Consider the following 8,220-nt stretch of genomic DNA (forward strand, 5'->3'; position numbering starts at 1 on the left):
CTCGTCTAGTTTTGTTAGCTTTGAGTTTATCTCAGAAAGGGTTGCATAGCGACTCTCGTTGCTTGCCTTCATTTCCTGCAATTCTTCCAGGATTAAGCTTAATGTTTCTTTCTGTCCAGGACCTGGATTAGGGACCTGTCCGGGACCTGTCTCAGAAGCCCGGTGATGCCATCTGATGATAGCAGCTTGAATTGCGTGTCGGTCATCTTGAAAAATCGCTGACTTGAGGCCCAAGCATCCGTTGTCGCACGGCGCATGCCCAGCCAGACCAGGCTTGGTGGGTCCAGGCGGCGGCCCGGCGAGGCAAAGAACCTGCACAACCAGCCAGGCGAATTTAGCCATGCTGCTCTGAAGAATGCTGCCGTGCCCTCTCATTAAGTTTACACACTGAGAAATAGAGTTTTCTTGACCAAGGGGCCAATAGTAAGTATTGCTGAAACACTACAGAGTGCATCAATACGCCTCTTTTGAACAAAAAGAAATGTCCTGTAGGTGTCACTGACACACAACGAACCACAGCACTCTGGAAAATTGTCGCGATCTGAACACAAAAAGCTGGCTTCCATGTACAGCAGGAGTTAAACATTTGCTGCTAGAGTGTGGCTATGGGATATGGTTTACCAGTAAGCTCACGGGACGGCATTAGGATAGCAAAGCTGCTCCCACATGATAAAGGTGGCCTCAGAGGCTTTGAGCCAAAGGCCTGGTTTCTACAGTAGATGTTTCAAAGCCAATACTATTTAAGTACTTAGTTACTAGTAGCTTTGTTTCTAAGAACGGCCTGTTGTAGCGTGCATATTTCATGGTTCGTTTTTACAGCCACATCATGTATCTAAGAAAGTACACCATTTTTTTTTTACTGTTCTATTTGTTGGGAGCCGTACTGCTTTTGAAAAACGTCATGTGGTGCACCGTTCCAAGCAATGCTTTATGCTGGGTTCGTGCCCAGTGTTTCAATCAATCAGTTACTGGGCCTCTTCGATTAACCGCTCTCGGGCAGCCCGCTGGCGGCTCGCAAGTTCGGCTCTGACAGGAAAACGCATTATGGTCACGAGGGCTGGCGGCCACCGGAACCAGCCGGCCGGCAATCACGGCGGCAAGCAAGTCGCGGTCCGCGACTTGCTTGATTATTGATTATTGCCTGCCACCCCTCTATTTGATACAAAAGGCTTCTGCCAGTTCGCGTGCTAATCTATCTTTACTTCTGGTTAGAATTTTAATCTCCTCAAGTCGTGGTACACAGTTCTTTTTATTTTCATCAATGCAAGAGCGGCAATGGGGGGGGGGGGGTAGGTTTTCGAACGAATCCGATGCGTTCCCTAACGACCTTCTATGTTCCCCGGCACGCTCGTTGACACAGCGTCCAGTCTGGCCGACGTACGCCTTGCCACATGTAAGGGGGATCTCGTAGACCACTCCCGTGGCACACCTTACGTAGGGCTTTGAGTGCTTCTTCCCACACCCAGATGTTTCTTTCGCACCGCTGCTAATCTTGGAGCACATCTTGGCCAATTTACAGGGGGCGGAGAAGACCATGCCCACGAAACACAAGAAGCGCTAATAGACGTCTAAAAAAAGTCTCGAAAAAAAAAAAGCTTGACATCTAGAAGAAGTTTCATCTAAGCAGTGTTTTAGACTTAGACGTTTACTAGCCCTGTATTAGATCCTTGGAAAAAACAGCGCTAAACGAAGGACAACGAAAAAGAGTACAACAGGACCGGCGCTGTCCTGTTGTACTCTTTTTCGTTGTCCTTCTTTAGCGCTGTTTTTTCCAAGAAACATGTACCAACTAGCTCAACTCTCCGTTTTATTGAACTCTATTAGCTCTGCTAACGCTACGCTTGTATAGGGCTAGAAAACTTGTGAGGTAGAACTTTTCTAGAATTTTTTTAGACGTTCCTTTTTTTTCCGAAATGGGTGCCTGTAATATCTTACGCATTTCAAGTCTGATTTTTAGTGCTGCCTTTAAACCCTCTAAAGCTTTAAAAATGTTACAGTTCATTTTTCTGGTATACACTCAAAAATGAACTCAAAGCTGATTTGCAATGACCCGAACAATGAGCCCACATTACAGGGGATGTATGGCTGTAGTAATGAGCCATAAATGCATGTGCTAGCACACTTTTCAGTCACTGCGTTACTCTTTATTGAATCCAGTGCATACACCCACACAAAAAAAGGAAAGGACCAGGAAATTAATGTTAGGAGCCACGGAGGAGGTGCTTCACTGGTTTGGCTGGCATTACAACGGTAAGCACTTGGATGGCGGGAAAGTGTCGAGCAGCAACCAATTGTTAAATCAAAAATTCATTCGGCCCCGGGCCTTGTTCACAACGGATGCGCTGATGATCAAGTTGCTGTGATGTGGACGGCAATGAAGAGCTCGCTAGGTGCTCCAAACATCGCTTTTCTTGCAAGGAGGATGCCAACTAGACGGTAACAAGGGGAAGTCAAATCCAGTTCTGTTGAGCAGCCTGCAGAAGTGAAAAATATTAGAGTAACCAAAAGCGCAGTCAGTCAGGTGCATGTAGAAGGGCCAATGAGGAGTCGGAAGCAAATAAGACCAGGAAATGGCAAGGAGTGACAGCACAGGCTATAACATAAGCTAACCAAAAACATATATGCATATGTTGTCATTGCAAGCGGCATTTCAGCAGAGAGCTACGGCTCACCATATACTCAAGAAGTCAATCACTGTGGAGACCTTTAACAGAAGCAAAATTCAAACAGCGTGCATGGACACTGAAAGCCAAGCAGTCCAAGCAAGTGCACTGACTTACTGTGATGCACACTGTACTCACAGAACCTCCTAAGCTGCATCTTGCAAACAGGCTTTCTCTTACCTGCAAGATGTGGCTGAATCAAAAGTGGTTGATGGTTGACATCTTGCACCGTCGAACGAAAACATAGCAGAGATGCTGCTGTCCTGGTAATACCTGCATCACTTCAGTATACACCAGAGATGGGTTAAATCTTGGACCTTTCCTTGACAGCCACACAGGGGCACATCTGAAAGATAATGTAACGAGTTGGTGGACCGAGCAATGCCGAGAGGCGGACCGGCTCGGCGGTCGCCGTCAACGGCTAGGCTCGAAGAAACGAACGATGATGCACGCGCTCCACTGCGCAACGAACAACTGCCCGTACAGCTGTGTCCTTTTTATTGTCTTGCTGCCTCGCAAGTTCTATCCCGTCGGCACCGGGTGGCGCCACAACACAAACATGAAAACGAAACTGTAACAGTCCTCCCCCATTAGTTTGTTCAAGAAGAGCACTATGGAGAGTAGCGCTGCACTGGCTTGCGGCTTCTCGTGCTTCTTCGCAACTGAGGCGTGCTGCACGCTGACTTGGGAGAGTTCATAGCAGTCTCTTCTGTACCACCAGTCACGTTCACAGTTGTCTCTTCTGTGCCACTAGTAGCACTCACGGTGAGGTCAGAGTCCACAGAAACAGCCAAGCTGGTGTCACGCTCAGTTGATGGGTGGCTGGAAACGCCCTGTGTTCCAGTAGGTTCAGGCCTCCATAGTTCAGTGGTAGGCTCAACGATTTCTTCGACTTGAGGACGTAGGTGGTCGCCGTGCCTATGCCAGAGAGTACCGTCACTGAGACAGACTGTAGCTGCTGACTGACCTGTAGTGCTCGTGACACGTGCGGGTACCCACGGTGGTCCTCGACGAAAGTTCATTGCGAGTACGTTGTCTCCCACATTCGGCAATGGAGAAGAACGACACCCTTTATCGGCCTGTAGTTTCTGCTTCAACTGTCTCAGCAGCACTGAAGTGTGTAGATTTGGGCGAAGAACATCCAAAGGTGTCTTGAACATCCTTCCCATGAGCATTTCACACGGTGCTCTGCCTGTGACTTCATGTGGCGTGGTTCTGTAATGAAATAAGAACCGCGAAATCTGGGTTTGGAAAGATCCAGATCCACTCTTCTTGATCTTGTTCTTGACAGTCTGTACGACGCGCTCTGCCGCACCATTCGAAGCTGGATGGTAGGGAGGCACAAGCATGCGACGTATTCCATTACGTGCCAAGAATTCCAAGTACTGTTCACTTGCAAAGGCAGGCCCATTGTCGGAAACTATGAGATCCGGCAGTCCATGCTGCGCAAATGTTGTTCGCAAAGCATTGATAACAGCATCCGCTGATGTTGACGTCACTGGAAAAACTTCGACCCACTTTGAATAGGCGTCAACAATGACCAGGAATGTATGACCCATGAATGGGCCCCCAAAGTCAACGTGAAGCCTTGACTAGGGCCTCTGTGGAAACGGCCATGGCGTGTGCTGGATGCGTTGCGGTGCACGCAGGTAAGCTTGGCAGGTTTCACAGCTCTTTACAATCTTAGTGATGTCTCCATCAATTCCCGGCCACCAGACGTGGCTTCTGGCAATTGTCTTGCTTTTCTCAATGCCAGGATGCCCTGCATGAAGTATCATTAGGATTTTGGCTTGCAAAGATTTTGGGATAACAACTCGGAAACCCCACAGCAAGCAACCTTCGTGGAGGCTGAGTTCGCTGCTCCTTGCTGTGAATGGATTTCCTTCTGGTCCTGCTGGAAGTTTTTCCCCTCGCAGGACAGCAAGAGCTACATGGCCCAGGAATGGATCCTTTTTTGTAGCTTGTGCCACAATGGCAGGTGACAACAGTCCTGGGTATGCTTGTTCAAGCATGAACATTTCAGCAGGTGCAGGTAGATCCACGTTGTTTGCAGGCAACGGCAACCTACTGAGAGCATCCGCATGACCCAAGTCCAGACCAGGCTTGTACACAAGCTTGTACTTGTATGCAGAAAGTTTCAATGCCCATATGACTAGTCGTGGTGATGCTTGCACTGGAATGGGTTTGTCATCATTCAGTAATCCTAGTAGAGGCTTGTGATCCGTATAAGCAGTGAAAGGATTGCCCCACAAGTACTGGTGGAACTTTTCCACACCAAATACAAAGGCTAATGCCTCTTTGTCGAGTTGACTGTAGTTTTGCTCTGCACGAGACAAACATCTGGAGGCAAAAGCAATGGGCAGTTCTCGACCATCAGATTCTCGGTGTGCCAAAACTGCGCCGATCCCATACGGTGAGGCATCGCAGCTGAGACACAGTGGCTTCCCTGGGTCGAAATGTACTAGGACTGGGGCGGATGTTATTAACTGCTTCACTACATTGAATGCATTTTCTTGCTCTTTTCCCCACGCCCATTTCTTCTCGTTCATGAGAAGTAAATACAAAGGGCGGAGGCGTCCGGAAAGGTTTGGTAGAAAACGCCTGTAGAAGTTCACAAGTCCCAAAAAACTTTGAAGCTCCTTGACGCCCCGGGGTGCAGGTGCATGAAGGATGGCAGATACCTTGCTCAAACTTGGAGACAGGCCTTGTTTGCTTATGATGTGCCCGAGGTATTCAACTTGTCGGACGAAAAAATGACACTTGTCGAACTTCAACTTAAGTCCAACATCACGAAGTCTAGATAGGACAGCACTGAGGTTGCGAAGATGCTCCCAGTCATTCGAGCCAGTGACAAGGATGTCATCGAAATATACTGCAACATGTGGCAGCCCTCGGAAAAGGTTCTCCATCTCCCTTTGGAACAAGGCTGGTGCTGATGACACGCCAAAAGGAAGACGTGTATACTGGAATAATCCCATGTGTGTGGAGATTGTGACATACTTTCTAGATTCTTTGTCAAGAACTATTTGCTGGTAGGCGTCCCTCAAATCCAGCTTCGTGAACTTCTCACCTCCTGACAGCATGGCCCACAGGTCCTCAATTCTTGGAATTGGATACTTTTCCATCACAGCTACTGGATTAATGGTAATCTTGAAATCTCCGCAAATCCTGACACGTCCATCCTTCTTGGCCACTGGAACAATTGGTGCAGCCCAAGCTGAAGAAGTGACTGGCTCCAGGATGCCTTCCCTCTGTAGGCGCTGAAGCTCTTGTGACACCCCATCCTTCAGGGCAAAGGGCAGTGGCCGTGGCTTGAAAAACTTTGGTACAGCATCTTGTGGAACATGGATTGTGGCTTCTGGACCCTTGAAAGTTCCCAGGCTCTGTTCAAACACCTCAGGAAATGCTTGAAGAAGGTCCTCAACATTAGAAACAGCATGAACGTCTGCTTCCACGCGAGCAATCTCAATGCCCAGTGCTCGAATCCAGTTCCGGCCCAGAAGTGTAGGTGAACGTTCCCCAGTCAGGAATAAAGGTAGCACTGCTTTTCTGTCACGAAACTGCACTGTGACATCCGCTCTACCTTGAACTTGTGTGAGCTCACCCGAGTAGCTTCGCAGGAGTACATCAGACGGCATGACAGGTACTGACGGTAGCAGCTCCTGAAGACGATTTTTTTCCATGACAGAAACGCTCGCACCGGTGTCCAGCTCCATACAGAGCGGCTTACCGCAAACGCTGACTGTTACGGTGAAGGGTGGTGACGGCGCGACGGTGTCGACTGGCCACATGTCAAACACGTCGGCAGAAACGTCGTTGTCAACAGTGTTGACTGGATGAGTTCCACACGAAGTTTTGCGAGCCGGAGGCGCGGACGCATTTGCATTTGGCTTTGTGAATTTTCCCTTCCGTGACGAAGCGTGCTTTTTCTTCGAGTTGCACACTCGAGCAATGTGTCCCTGCTTCCTGCAGTAATTGCACGAACTACTGATGTGCTTGCACACGGACGCGAGGTGTTCATCACCACAGCGGTAGCATGTGACACGCCCCTTTGATGCCGCGACTTGATAAGTGGAAAGCGCGTTTCGGCTTGAGCTCGCTATCTCGCCGGCATCTTTCTTCGCAGCTTCCATGGCAAGTGCAGTTTGTACAGCGTCTTCATACGTAAGGTCTGCTTTCTCGAGCAGCCTCGTCTGCACGGCTGTGTCGTTGATGCCGCACACGATGCGGTCCCTCAACATGTTGCTAAGCTCAGTTCCGAAGTTGCAATGTTCAGAGAGGCTTTTGAGCGACGCCACAAAGTTACTGACTGACTCGCCCTCCGCGCGAACACGCGTGTTGAACCTGAAACGCTGCGCGACAGCAGATGGCTTAGGGCAGTAATGGTCACCAAGAACAGAAAGAATTTCTTGTAAGGTTTTGTCTTGCGGTTGGGCGGGCTTCACGAGATCCCGCAAGAGAGCATACGTTTTCTGTCCACAACAACTAAAGAAGACTGACTTCTGTTTTGCTTCTGCGATGTCATTCGCGATGAAAAAAGCTTTAAGGCGATCAACGTAGCAAGGCCACGCATCTCCTCCTCCTCCGTCGAACGCTTCGAGGTTGCCGAACATTGGCATGACGGAAATCTTGCGCGTTGAACTCGTCAGAACAACGAAGAACTCACGTGCGCAGAAGGGGCACAGGAAAGACGAACTTGAACTTGAATTTTTCTCCTCGTCGGCACTTGTAACGAGTTGGTGGACCGAGCAATGCCGAGAGGCGGACCGGCTCGGCGATCGCCGTCAACGGCTAGGCTCGAAGAAACGAACGATGATGCACGCGCTCCACTGCGCAACGAACAACTGCCCGTACAGCTGTGTGCTTTTTATTGTCTTGCTGCCTCGCAAGTTCTATCCCGTCGGCACCGGGTGGCGCCACAACACAAACATGAAAACGAAACTGTAACAGATAAGACAAATAAAACTGTATGTATAAGGTTCCTAACACTGCATTTCCAAACAAGCCCTTCCTAATCTGTACGATGAAGCTCAAACAGCGGGCAAGAGATTACTTACACCACTGCACAAGAAGAATTTGTGCAGATTCCTACCTCAGAACTGAAACAATCTCCAGGCCAAGTTTTCTGAACAACCAAATACAAGGTGCTGCGATTAATTTGCGTGAAACTAGACCGGGTCCTTTCTCCTCCGGCCAACAGTTGGGGTTTTAAAGGACAAACAAATAATGGGGCTTGTGGAATGAACATTAGCAAACAGCCTAAACCTATACAAGAAATCATGAAGTGAAAGAAAAGGTGTCAGCTGCAAAGCGTGCTTTCCAAAACTTGAGAATTTGAGCAGGCAAGGAGGTCCTCTGAAAACCACTGTTGAACAGCCTGTACCCAAAACGAAATGCACACAGTGAAGCAGGGACAACGCCAGCTGTGCACGGCACAATGGTTTTCCAAAAAATAAAAGCTGCCATGCCTGCAAAGAGCAATAGTACTTCACAGCACTGTCAAACAGCCTGCACACATACAATCGCAATGAAATAAAAGCTTGACGCAGTTAAGATA

This window comes from Amblyomma mixtum, chromosome 8 (assembly GCF_055824585.1).
Source record: "Amblyomma mixtum isolate Tamu chromosome 8, ASM5582458v1, whole genome shotgun sequence".
Classification (NCBI taxonomy): Eukaryota; Metazoa; Arthropoda; class Arachnida; order Ixodida; family Ixodidae; genus Amblyomma; species Amblyomma mixtum.